General features: G+C 37.3%; 1 protein-coding gene across 2 annotated transcripts in view; it reads left to right on the top strand.

Annotated features, from left to right (window-relative positions):
- The first annotated feature begins 8,077 nt into the window (after positions 1–8,077).
- Positions 8,078–12,914, top strand: part of LOC106066011 (acetylcholine receptor subunit alpha-L1-like) — a 54,836-nt gene continuing 49,999 nt past the window's right edge. Inside the window, exon 1 of one of the 2 annotated variants that reach the window (XM_056020950.1) lies at positions 8,078–8,653. The gene's annotated coding sequence lies outside the window, so the exon portion shown is untranslated. Of the gene's footprint in view, positions 8,654–9,505; positions 10,138–12,914 lie in introns of those variants that run through there. The other variant, XM_056020951.1, reaches the window with a different exon arrangement.

Genomic DNA, 12,914 nt, shown 5'->3' with positions numbered 1-12,914 from the left:
AAAAAACAAATCAATTTCACCAAATGAATAATGAATTGTAAAAGATTTATAGTTTTTGTTGTACCAATAAACATGGCATTAGAGAATTGCATCTTCATACGGCGTGAAAACACTGGTCTACATCTATACCAAATTTAATTACACGACTGATCCTAAACTAATTGATACAACTACGCTTAATATTATCTTTTTTTCTTTAAAAAAAAAAAGGTTAATTCTTATATTTTTCTTAAGCCTAGAGTTCTAGGCACCAAATAAAACCTAGGCTTTCTACTCTGTATAGGCCTATATATATTGTACCGGTACCTAGTTTCAAGACAAACCCATTCAATGGTTTAAAGGCAAGTAGAACGTTACATTATTTAAAGCATATCTAAGGGAGTTAACTACACGGAAACTTGTCACGCACTAGGCTCCTAGAACTTTTTCAAACCAGATCTGGTCGTTTGATCCAAATAGGTCGACCTGCGGTATAGATTTCAAACCAGATCTGGTCGTTTGATCCAAATAGGTAGACCTGCGGTATAGATTTCAAACCAGATCTGGTCGTTTGATCCAAATAGGTAGACCTGCGGTATAGATTTCAAACCAGATCTGGTCGTTTGATCCAAATAGGTAGACCTGCGGTACAGATTTCAAACCAGATCTGGTCTTGTGATCCAAATAGGTAGACCTGCGGTATAGATTTCAAACCAGATCTGGTCGTTTGATCCAAATAGGTAGACCTGCGGTATAGATTTCAAACCAGATCTGGTCGTTTGATCCAAATAGGTCGACCTGCGGTATAGATTTCAAACCAGATCTGGTCGTTTGATCCAAATAGGTAGACCTGCGGTATAGATTTCAAACCAGATCTGGTCGTTTGATCCAAATAGGTAGACCTGCGGTATAGATTTCAAACCAGATCTGGTCGTTTGATCCAAATAGGTCGACCTGCGGTATAGATTTCAAACCAGATCTGGTCGTTTGATCCAAATAGGTCGACCTGCGGTATAGATTTCAAACCAGATCTGGTCGTTTGATCCAAATAAGTAGACCTGCGGTATAGATTTCAAACCAGATCTGGTCGTTTGATCCAAATAGGTCGACCTGCGGTATAGATTTCAAACCAGATCTGGTCGTTTGATCCAAATAGGTCGACCTGCGGTATAGATTTCAAACCAGATCTGGTCGTTTGATCCAAATAGGTAGACCTGCGGTATAGATTTCAAACCAGATCTGGTCGTTTGATCCAAATAGGTAGACCTGCGGTACAGATTTCAAACCAGATCTGGTCTTTTGATCCAAATAGGTAGACCTGCGGTATAGATTTCAAACCAGATCTGGTCGTTTGATCCAAATAGGTAGACCTGCGGTATAGATTTCAAACCAGATCTGGTCGTTTGATCCAAATAGGTCGACCTGCGGTATAGATTTCAAACCAGATCTGGTCGTTTGATCCAAATAGGTAGACCTGCGGTATAGATTTCAAACCAGATCTGGTCGTTTGATCCAAATAGGTAGACCTGCGGTATAGATTTCAAACCAGATCTGGTCGTTTGATCCAAATAGGTCGACCTGCGGTATAGATTTCAAACCAGATCTGGTCGTTTGATCCAAATAGGTAGACCTGCGGTATAGATTTCAAACCAGATCTGGTCGTTTGATCCAAATAAGTAGACCTGCGGTATAGATTTCAAACCAGATCTGGTCGTTTGATCCAAATAGGTCGACCTGCGGTATAGATTTCAAACCAGATCTGGTCGTTTGATCCAAATAGGTAGACCTGCGGTATAGATTTCAAACCAGATCTGGTCGTTTGATCCAAATAGGTAGACCTGCGGTATAGATTTCAAACCAGATCTGGTCGTTTGATCCAAATAGGTAGACCTGCGGTATAGATTTCAAACCAGATCTGGTCGTTTGATCCAAATAGGTAGACCTGCGGTATAGATTTCAAACCAGATCTGGTCGTTTGATCCAAATAGGTAGACCTGCGGTATAGATTTCAAAAGAATGCATTCGCAAACATTAAACCGAATAGTTGATAGCTTTTTATAATAAATAACTTCATGTACCGGTATCCGCCCATTTCATCAAATGGCTTCTCTTAGCGGTCTAATAGCACGGTATCGGTACCTACCTTACAATTGTACACTTGACTTTAGACATTTTTGCAGATGCGGTATTTTAAAGAAAAAACAAAACTTGTGTTCTTCCTATTTGTACAAAGCTTCTATCAACTCGCTCAGTCTGGTACACTTTTTGTAGTAGTTATTTCTCCCATAACCATTCTCAAATTAAGTGGAAACTTGACACAATTAGGCCTTGTTGTTGTATCGGGTACTAACCAAATAAGAATCAATAAAAAAAATTGTAAATGCAAAAAAAATACTCATATAGCCTACTGATCAAATACTAGTTACACTGAATTGTATTACGGGTACGGTACTTAAAGAAGTTATACGGGATTTAAAAAAGTTATACGGGATTTAAAAAATCATCGTGTATAAACAGAAGACCACTGAGTTAACTTTAGAAAATCCGCCGCTTATTTGAATATATCAGAGGGACTGCACAATATTGACATTGAAATGTGCAGACGAGGTCAAATCTAAGCAACAGGACCGCTATTGACCGATGCTATTGATCTATTCATTTGGTCAGTGCAAGTTTGGAAGGGGGGGGGAGGAGTAAAATGAAGGGTGTATGTGTTGAAACAATCGCGTCTCTCGATATTCGGATAGGAGGGCAGAGGCGTCGCTAGGTTAGGTGTCATCTCCCACCCTTCCAAAAAAAAAACAACATCGTGGATACCTTTATATTACCGGTAGTTGTTTTTTCCTCTTCCTTTTATTGATTTTAAATTAAGATAAATTATTTTAATTGTTCGCTAAACAACATTAAAATATACGTCGCTTTTATTTTTAAAAAAATTATCAGAAGAGATTACTAGACCTTACCTACTAAAGTTCTTTGCTTGAAAGCAGTTTTGAAATCTATGAGCGTGTACAGAACCTACGTACCGGTACCCGGTACTGCTAAAAGCAGTGTTTCTCAAATTAATACTTGCCCCCAGGCAGTTTGTAATGGGCTTGATCGTTGTAAGATCTTCCTCGTGTTCATCCTGTAACTGGTCTGATGTGTGCACTCGAAAGAAAGAAGTCAACAGAACAATGGTACCGGTACATCACTAGATACGAAGGACGCACCGCACATTTTGAGACACGCTGGATTAATGTTTTTGCAGTTTTTGTAATGTTTTGAGCCAGAACATATCTTGACTTAGATCCCCCGTGTTGATTGGCGCATTGGGCGGCAAGCTGTCTCCATAGAGATCTGGCAATGTCTGAAGCCTCTTCCCTCCTGGTGTCCTCCATGAAAGTGTGGCGCCAAGTTATACGAGGACATCTCTGTTTGCGCTTTCCTCGTATTGGCATCCATGTCATTGCAACTCTTGGTACCCGGTAAGCGGCATAAGATTTTTAAAGATTTTTTTTTTGTATGAGGCTCTATCTTTGCAACTGACTCTTAAAATCCGTCTTAGCCATTTTTGTTGAGCCACATTTAGCCATTTTTTAATTTAGGCAGATGACTTCCATATCTCGCATTGCTGTTGGGATGACGATTGATGTAAGTTGTATGAATTTGTGTCTTAAGTCCAATGGCTTGGCTTGTCCAAATAAGCCGCAGCCTTTGGACAATGCTGCCCCCTCTCCTATTCAGTACGCTATGTCATGGTAAGCATCCCCATCAATAGCTGTGATGCTGTCTAGTATGTGAACGTATCCAACTCTAGGGAAAAGAAAATAAACGTGCAGACCCAAGTTTCAAGTATCTTGCTGACGTCAATTATATTTATTTTTTTTAAACTCTGTAACTATCTTTCACGTCTGTCTCTTTCTTGTACCGGTATGTTTGCAGTTGATGTTTCGACCACTTCTGCTTATCCAACGTTATCAAGTTTTACATACAAGCTCAGGCTCGATGACGACACACGAATCAATACAAACAATTAACCAATTAGTTAACCAATCAGTTTTAATTAATTACTTTGTTTTTAAATAAAAAATGTACTAAGCTATGGGGATAGGTCAGAATAGGCCTTATGTAGAGAATAGGCGATTGGAATTGAACAATAGCCTGAGAAAAATAAAATAATTAAATGTTATTGTAAAGGTTACCGGTATATCAAAGACTGTACCGTATGTTAATGTAAATTTATATCAAAGACTGTATGTTAATGTAAAGGTTATATCAAAGACTGTATGTTAATGTAAAGGTTATATCAAAGACTGTATGTTAATGTAAAGGTTATATCAAAGACAGTATGCATATTATAAAGAAAACTTTGTAATGGATTTGGTAATTAACATGGTCTTGATTACTATTTTCACAAATGATTTTTCCTTGTACAAAAGAAATTTTTCAATTTGGTAGGCCTATACCTACATACAGTCAATTCGTAATTTTCTATTTGGTATACCTACATACAGTCAATTTGTTGTTAAAAATTATTGTAAAATTTCAAGACTTAAAAAAAAGGCTAAAATAAGAAGTACCGGGTAGTAAAAAAAAAAAAAAAAAATAGAAATAAAAAAAATCAAATCGTTGGATGTGTCTATGTTTAAATTCACACCAAACGCTTTAATTTTTACTTTTTAGTTTTAATACAAGTATACCGGGTATGCGTTGTTTTTAATGATTATTTTTTGTTACTACCGTACCGTGTAGTTAGTATTGAAAATTCTGATTTTGAAAAAAACAACAACTTTTTATTTCATTTTGGTGACGTCCCCACATCACGCACCCTCTAGCGACGCCACTGAGGAAGCTATGTTCATGGTAGTCAACGAATGAAATCCTTCAACACTTGTTGCGTCTGACCTGTATAATATAGTCTATGGCCGGACCTACACTAAAGACCAAGCTTTGATGAGATTCACATATTTATTTCCCCATAATCCCTTCGTAAGCCTGTTATTAGCGAGGACTCACGCTCACAACTAACTCCGATCAATTTCGTATTGGACGCAGCGGCCAAGCTGTGGTAGCAAGAGGACTTCACACGGTAGAGATAACGCTAGCCCCCACTCCCCCCCCCCCGACCCACTTGCAAGCTCTTCAAACAGCTATACACAAAGTGAGAGTGACGGGGAGAAATGGGGAATAAAAAATGTCTTAAAAAAATATTCTGGAGGAAAAAAAAAAAAGAAACAACTAGACATTTATTTCAGTTTTCATTAGGCTTGATCATGTCGAGATCTAGACCTTGTTTTCGACATTGAACAAAATGTCTGAAGTGAGGGACAAAAATAAAATTTTTAACAATTTGTAATGTTACCAAATACATTTACTACGTTTTATGCGATATGTTTCACGAAAAGAGTTTGTTTTCTAGGATGTAATATGGGTCGGATAGAGAGAGAGAGAGAGAGGTGAGTATTATATAGTCTAGTTGTGTTTGTGTATGTGACTTATGTCATTTTTTTGGATGGCATGACGGCATTTGCGATACATAAATGAAGATTTGGGACATCTGATGAAAGGCACCGAGAAGGACTCAAGACTGAATACAGAAGTAGATTGACAATTATTCGAGTTTTTAAATCCTTCAACATCTAGTACCCATATTTTAAATTACCTTATATATGGTGTACCGGTATTTGTAAACTGACATTAATAAGACTGTATATGGCCTTCTTCAGTCGCCAAATGAGATGATTGCCTGGACATGTCACCCATACAGCAGTTCCCTCATCCCCTCGCAGCTGATGTGTCCTGTGAAGCAACCTGACCAAAGTACATCGGCTCCAAATTTGTTATCAGGGTTGATTCCCGCAGCCATTCTCATGTTTGGGTAAAGCTGCAAGACAGCAGAAGCTTGAATTCAGAGTTGTCCTTCTTTTTTGGCTAACGAGTCCCTGCAGACCGAAGCTTATAGTGGTTTAGGCGCCAGTTACTCCCAATAGCCCCTTTTCTTGTTAGTAATAACAGTTGCGACGGACCCAATATCTGAGCCACACGTGAAGATCAAGAGATGGACTAGTTGTCAGAGGCTTTTTGAGACGCATGCAATCGGAATCATTTTATAGGTAGTGGAGTGCTTATCCATTACCACTTCGCAATAACAATACTATGTAAATACCGGTACCGGTAAATACAAATGGGGCTAAAACGAGTTTATTTTGTTGTAAAGAATACAAGTCCCCCCAGCACACTTGTTACGTCTGGACTACACTGAAGGCCTATAGCTAGCTTGACATATTATTAGCCAACAGTCTGGTAGTTGGAATAGTTATCAGGAGCGCCCTACAATACCATTACTGAGCTCCCTCACACAATGTCTAGATACCGGGTATATGGCATTTTATAAAGCCAAATGAGAAAAATGTTTCATCCTACGCACACCAGATTTTAAAGCGAGCATGGCTACCAAGACACTGCGTGGAAACACAAACTCAAAATCGACACCCGAAGTGGTCCACATGGCAGGTAAAAAGGCAGGTTTCAATATTTTCAGTTTCAGAAACTATGAACTACAAACTATAAACAACCACAACCCTATCTCCGCCAATATAAACAAAAAATACTTAAAAAAACAAACAAATCTTCTATTAAGTGTAGTTGAAGCAATTAGCAAAAAAAGACTGCCTTTGGCATGCGTTCGTCTGAGATTCGTCTTCCATACAGGATACCGCTCTGTCCAGCTTAACTGACGGACTAAAAGAATTACCTCTATTCAAAGGCCCCGGATACACATTTTTGAGACCAAAGAAAATCTGCTGCCGAGAACAGAGGCAGACGCGAAAAGAAAATCTTAATCGACCACCGGTTGACAATGGTTACGCTTGCCCTAGATGTGGCAAAATATGTAGGTCACAGCTGGGGCTGCGTAGCCACGGGAAATACTGCAATCCTCATTAATCTTCGGAATCGAAGACAAGCCTTATTTTTTAATTATTTTTTTTTGCTGTTGAATTATTACCATGTGTTCGTGCTTTGTGTCTACTGTCCCGTACCAAAACAAAGGAAATGGTCATAACACAGCTTCTCTACTCCTTACTTGCTCACACTGAACAAGATATCTAGCCAGCGGCCAACGAGTTGGCGTACGCTGCAGCCTCTTTTTATTTAACTATAAACCTCGGTAAAAAGCTTGGGGTTAGGGCTTGGTGATGGAAGGCCCAGGTGAGATCTGAATGGAGGGATGTGTATAAGCAGGCCATATCCCTCCACGGGCTGTAGCACCACTGGGATGGATGGATGGTGTGAACTTCTTATAGTCCAACAGTCAGGCTGGGCAGGGCACGTATCCCGTATGGGTAACGAGCATATTGTTTGGCGTAACAGAGGTGCCCCACGGAAACGTTTCTTTAGAAAACTAATGCAATGATTTAAGTCTATTAAGAAAAAATGCGTCATTTTACTTTGTCACAAAGTGCCTGTTTTACCCTATAACGTAGAGATTTGCGTCACTTGATGTTTCGTACTAAAGACATAATGAATATACTAATTCCATAATTAAATGTTTGAACGTAACCATCTAAGAAGTTACACTGCAAAGACTTTCTTCTAAGCCAATAATATTAGACCTACAATAGTTTTAATCAAAAGATGTATTGTAAAACTATAAGACGGGCGTGAGCTGTGGTTTGTCTAGACTATAGAAGGACTTAAGAGACTTTATATTTAATCGCCATGTGCAATTACATTTAGAACTTATAGAACACTAAAGCAACTCTTCAGATTAGTAGTCTTTATATGATCGTTCATTTTCGTAATTACAAAAATATTCCCAAAACGACTTAGGAAATTATTTAACCGAGCTAGGATCGGTCATCCAGGTAATAGTTAATTAACTAACTAGTTAGTTATTTTTTAATGATTTTTGTTTTTTTTCAGGTAAAAGAAATAATTGTGCAAAATTTCATCTTGATCTGAGATTTGGTGTGGGAGAAATAATGTGTTCAAACTTTTTACCAGACAGAGTGAGTTTATATAAGCTTTGTAAAAAATATTATACTGTTGTAAAAAAAAAAAAGATGTACAACCAAAAACTTAGTTTGATTTTATTTAAAATTTGTAAAATTTATGTAATTTTAATTCCAAAGATTATAGAACAGAGGGAAAATACAGCTCGTAGATTTAGGCCTAAATAAATTTACGCTACCAGTTCTTTGGTTAGATATTTCATTCCACAGACGACTCCCCACCTTCTCTATCCACTACTGATAACCTGAACTCCAGCAGGAAATTCCAAAAGTGATCCATTGATATGAGCAGCTCTATGTTACCTCAAGACACTCAGTACTCACGACCCTATGAGCTCCGATGCCTTCTAATTGAACGCGATACAAATACTACAGGGGAATGTTTGGAAGAGAGAGAGCGAGAGAGAGCATAAAAGAAGTGCCGAAAAAAAGATTCACGTAAACACACATACAGAGGGAGGAGTTCAAGAGACACTAGAGGAAGTGGAGAGCTACGTCAGAGACAAAAAATGAAGAGAGAGAGAGAGAGAGAGAGAGAGAGAGAGAGAGAGAATCGATAAAATTGTTGTCTTTAAAATCAACATTTGAGCATGGTATACTATGGAGGTATGAGTTAGTCTTATTGTAGCAAGTGGCAGGCTCTATCATGGAATATCTATAATCTTGTCCATCTTGAGCAGGTAAATATTCAGATTGTGTAATTAATTTCTTTTTCTTTATGATGTAGACTCAGAGACTGTTTAACAGAGGAACTTCAGAGTGTTAGAGATAGCATTCAGTTTTCAATGTTATGTTCACATGGATCCTTTAAGAGACGGTAATAGATGAAAATCTAAATTCCATCTTCCGAAATAGGCCTACATCTAAGCATATAGGTCTGGTTTTTTTATATTGCAGATCTAAAATCATTTGAATTTGTGTTTTGGTGTTTATTAGAACGAAAAGAATGACCAAGAAATATAATACAGTCACAACAATGCACACAAGCTAGTTGCTATGTTGTTGTTTATTTTGAGTGATCAGAATCACTCAGACAAGTCATATAGTCACGACAATACATACAAGCTAGTTGCAATATTGTTGTTTATTTAGAAAGAACAGAATCAATCAGAAATGTAATATAGCTGCAAAGTTGTTGTTTAGAAATGTAATATAGCTGCAGAGTTGTTGTTTATTTGAATATGTCTTGTCAGGTTGAACACTATAAATAGTATAATGTTTTGAATTGGTGAAAGTAAACATTTATTTTTATATTAGCCTTAGATTAACTAAATATACAAACAACCCATAAGAGCTATGTACCGTACTATTTATCTGACTAAAATAATTATATATAATAAAATAATATAAATATTATATAAATAATTATATAACGAGCTGCATTCAGATTTAAAAAAAAAAAAAAATGAAATGCAACAAACAAAACAATCAATGAACAGGCTACTCTACGCATTGAAAGTATTCTGTGAACCGGGAAAAGACCCAATGAAAATGGCCACATGAATAGAACAGATCTTAAAAGAGATTTAATGGTGGAGAAAGTATCGGGCAGGATGAACAAGTTGATCTGAGCAAGTAGTGCTACTCAATACTAGAGCTACAACACAGTGCTGGCTGGACCAGCCTGTTTACTGTGGGCCAGACGAATCGATGCGATCTTTGCACGAGGCAAAAGCCCCGGTTACGTGAAATGTGGACCCCCACCACGATGTTACAGTGTCCCAGTAATGATGTTTTGAGTAATCGAATATACTATTATAGAGAATACGAAGTTGACAAGAATCGAGTAGGATATTGTTTTTGTATGCTAAAATATGATCATAGACAGCCTTGACACAGCCATACGTTATACAGTGAGACCACTGTTGTCAACTGGATCATGGATACATACAAATCACGGGAGTCCTAAAGATCGCTGGTAGAAATGGAGGGATGAAATAGGATTTTAAAAATCCCCTGTACACAGCTGTGGAACTTGTTATCAATATGTTTAATATATAAACACTTGATCTAATATTAGATGTGCTAATCATTGACCCGATGTAATATTTATATCTCAACACAACTGAAAATATTCGCTAAAATGATTGCAATACTAGTACATTTTGGAATGTTTTTATGTGTACAAAACAGTAGAGCACACAATTATGACATAGGCCTAGTGGTAAGCATTTAGTCTACAAGTTAATTTATGCTAATTTTTTATATTATACTAAAGTAGCATTACCCACTGGATACGCCTGTTGATTAGATCCTTGATTTAGCGCAATATTCGAACATGAGCATACCTTACTCATACCTCTGCCATATCGAGAAGCGAAGAAAAAGGTCGGTTTTTATTGAGGCCTAGTTTGTAATACACTCTCACATATCTTGGTCCGTGAATCCTAGTATACTCCGATTGTCGTGCTTTGTTACGTAGAAAATTTGATGATAGGTTCTATGTTGTTGATAGGCTCTATGTCTGATCTTGTATACAGACGTCACATAAAAAAAAAAAGAATATGATTACGTCCTAGGCGTCATGCATCTAGTCATGCATGTTAACCAACGACTTAAATTCTGCCAAGGCAACCCTTTCCATGCTCTAATAACGCTAAAGGAAGAGAAGCATTTGTACAAATTTGTCCTAGCATATGGAACGAGGAATGTGCCTTTATCTTTGTGTCTTTCTGAGTATTTTATTAGGTTTTGTTTTTCTATTTGAAGATTATGGTTCAATGTTTTAAAGCCATGTTGCTCTATGTTGTTGATAGACTCTATGTTGTATATAGGTTCTATGTTGTTGATAGGCTCTATGTTGTATATAGGTTCTATGTTGTTGATAAGCTATATGTTGTATATAGGTTCTATGTTGTTGATAAGCTATATGTTGTATATAGGTTCTATGTTGTCGATAAGCTATATGTTGTTGATAGGTTCTATGTTGTTGATAAGCTATATGTTGTATATAGGTTTTATGTTTTTGATAGGCTGTATGTTGTTGATAGGTTCTATGTTGTTGATAAGCTATATGTTGTATATAGGTTCTATGTTGTTGATAAGCTATATGTTGTATATAGGTTCTATGTTTTTGATAGGCTGTATGTTGTTGATAGGTTCTATGTTGTTGATAAGCTATATGTTGTATATAGGTTCTATGTTGTTGATAAGCTATATGTTGTATATAGGTTCTATGTTGTTGATAAGCTATATGTTGTATATAGGCTCTATGTTTTTGATAGGCTGTATGTTGTTGATAGGTTCTATGTTGTTGATAAGCTATATGTTGTATATAGGTTCTATGTTGTTGATAAGCTATATGTTGTATATAGGCTCTATGTTGTTGATAAGCTATATGTTGTATATAGGTTCTATGTTGTTGATAAGCTATATGTTGTATATAGGCTCTATGTTGTTGATAAGCTATATGTTGTTGATAGGTTCTATGTTGTTGATAATCTATATGTTGTATATAGGTTCTATGTTTTTGATAGGCTGTATGTTGTTGATAGGTTCTATGTTGTTGATAAGCTATATGTTGTATATAGGTTCTATGTTTTTGATAAGCTATATGTTGTATATAGGTTCTATGTTGTTGATAAGCTATATGTTGTATATAGGCTGTATGTTGTTGATAGGTTCTATGTTGTTGATAAGCTATATGTTGTATATAGGTTCTATGTTGTTGATAAGCTATATGTTGTATATAGGTTCTATGTTGTTGATAAGCTATATTTTGTTGATAGGTTCTATGTTGTTGATAAGCTATATGTTGTATATAGGTTCTATGTTTTTGATAGGCTGTATGTTGTTGATAGGTTCTATGTTGTTGATAAGCTATATGTTGTATATAGGTTCTATGTTGTTGATAAGCTATATGTTGTATATAGGTTCTATGTTGTTGATAAGCTATATGTTGTATATAGGCTCTATGTTTTTGATCTGCTGTATGTTGTTGATAGGCTCTATGTTGTTGATATATCTATACATCCCAGTGGCGCTACAGCCCATGCAGGGCTCTGGCCTGCTTTAACACATCCTTCCATTCATATCTCTCCTGGGCCTTTCTTCTCCACGCCCTAACCCCAAGCTGATGCAGATCTGCCTCCACATCATCAATCTATGACATTCAGAGTATGCCTTTGGGTCGCCTGCCTTTTGGTTTTTGCCTGTATACGATTTTCGCTCCCCTGTTATGTGACATTCTTTCAAGGTGACCTGCCCAACATAGTCTGTTCTTTTTTATTTCGGTCACTATTGTTGGGTCTTCCTACAATTGATATATCTCATGGTTAGTGCGTGTCCTCCACCCTGTTTCATCCTGTATGGCACCATAGTGGTGCCCAATATTACGCGTCCCCACACATACGCTTGGACCATGAAATCTAGCATTCGTTCCAATAGTTGATATATGTTTTATTTATTTTTTTGGCCGGATGCCTTTATTTTATTTGGGTCCATCAGACATACTTGTAGGCACTTGTAGCCCATTGTTCAGCCACCCTCCTCCAATGAAAAAATCATACCTAGCCACTGGCGGATCCAGGGGGGGTAGGGGTGATCGCCCCCCCCCCCCGAAGGGGTGGGGCGGACGAATTTTAGTATAGAATTCACACAATTTGTATACGAATTTATTACTTATGTTAATAATATATACTAATTATTTATATTTAAACCTATTTTTAGATTATTTCGCCCCCCCCCTCTAGTATGTTTGTCGATATGGTGGGGTCGGGAGGCATCAATTCCGCCCCCCCCCCCCAAACTTTCGAGTGGGGGGGCGGTCCAATTTATATGTAGAAATCACAGCTTGCTAACAGAATCAATTGAATGTCTATATGATTAAAACTTGTTATTGGTATTTTAACCGATCTTTATATTATATCATTCCCCTGTTGGCCGATGGGGTGGGGATCGAATACCTCTACTGCCCTTGCCATCTAAAACCTTTGAGTGGGG

The sequence above is a fragment of the Biomphalaria glabrata genome, chromosome 2, assembly GCF_947242115.1.
Source record: "Biomphalaria glabrata chromosome 2, xgBioGlab47.1, whole genome shotgun sequence".
Taxonomy (NCBI): Eukaryota; Metazoa; Mollusca; class Gastropoda; family Planorbidae; genus Biomphalaria; species Biomphalaria glabrata.
The sequence above is the reverse complement of the archived record's forward strand: the minus strand, read 5'-3'. Positions and strand labels throughout refer to the sequence as shown.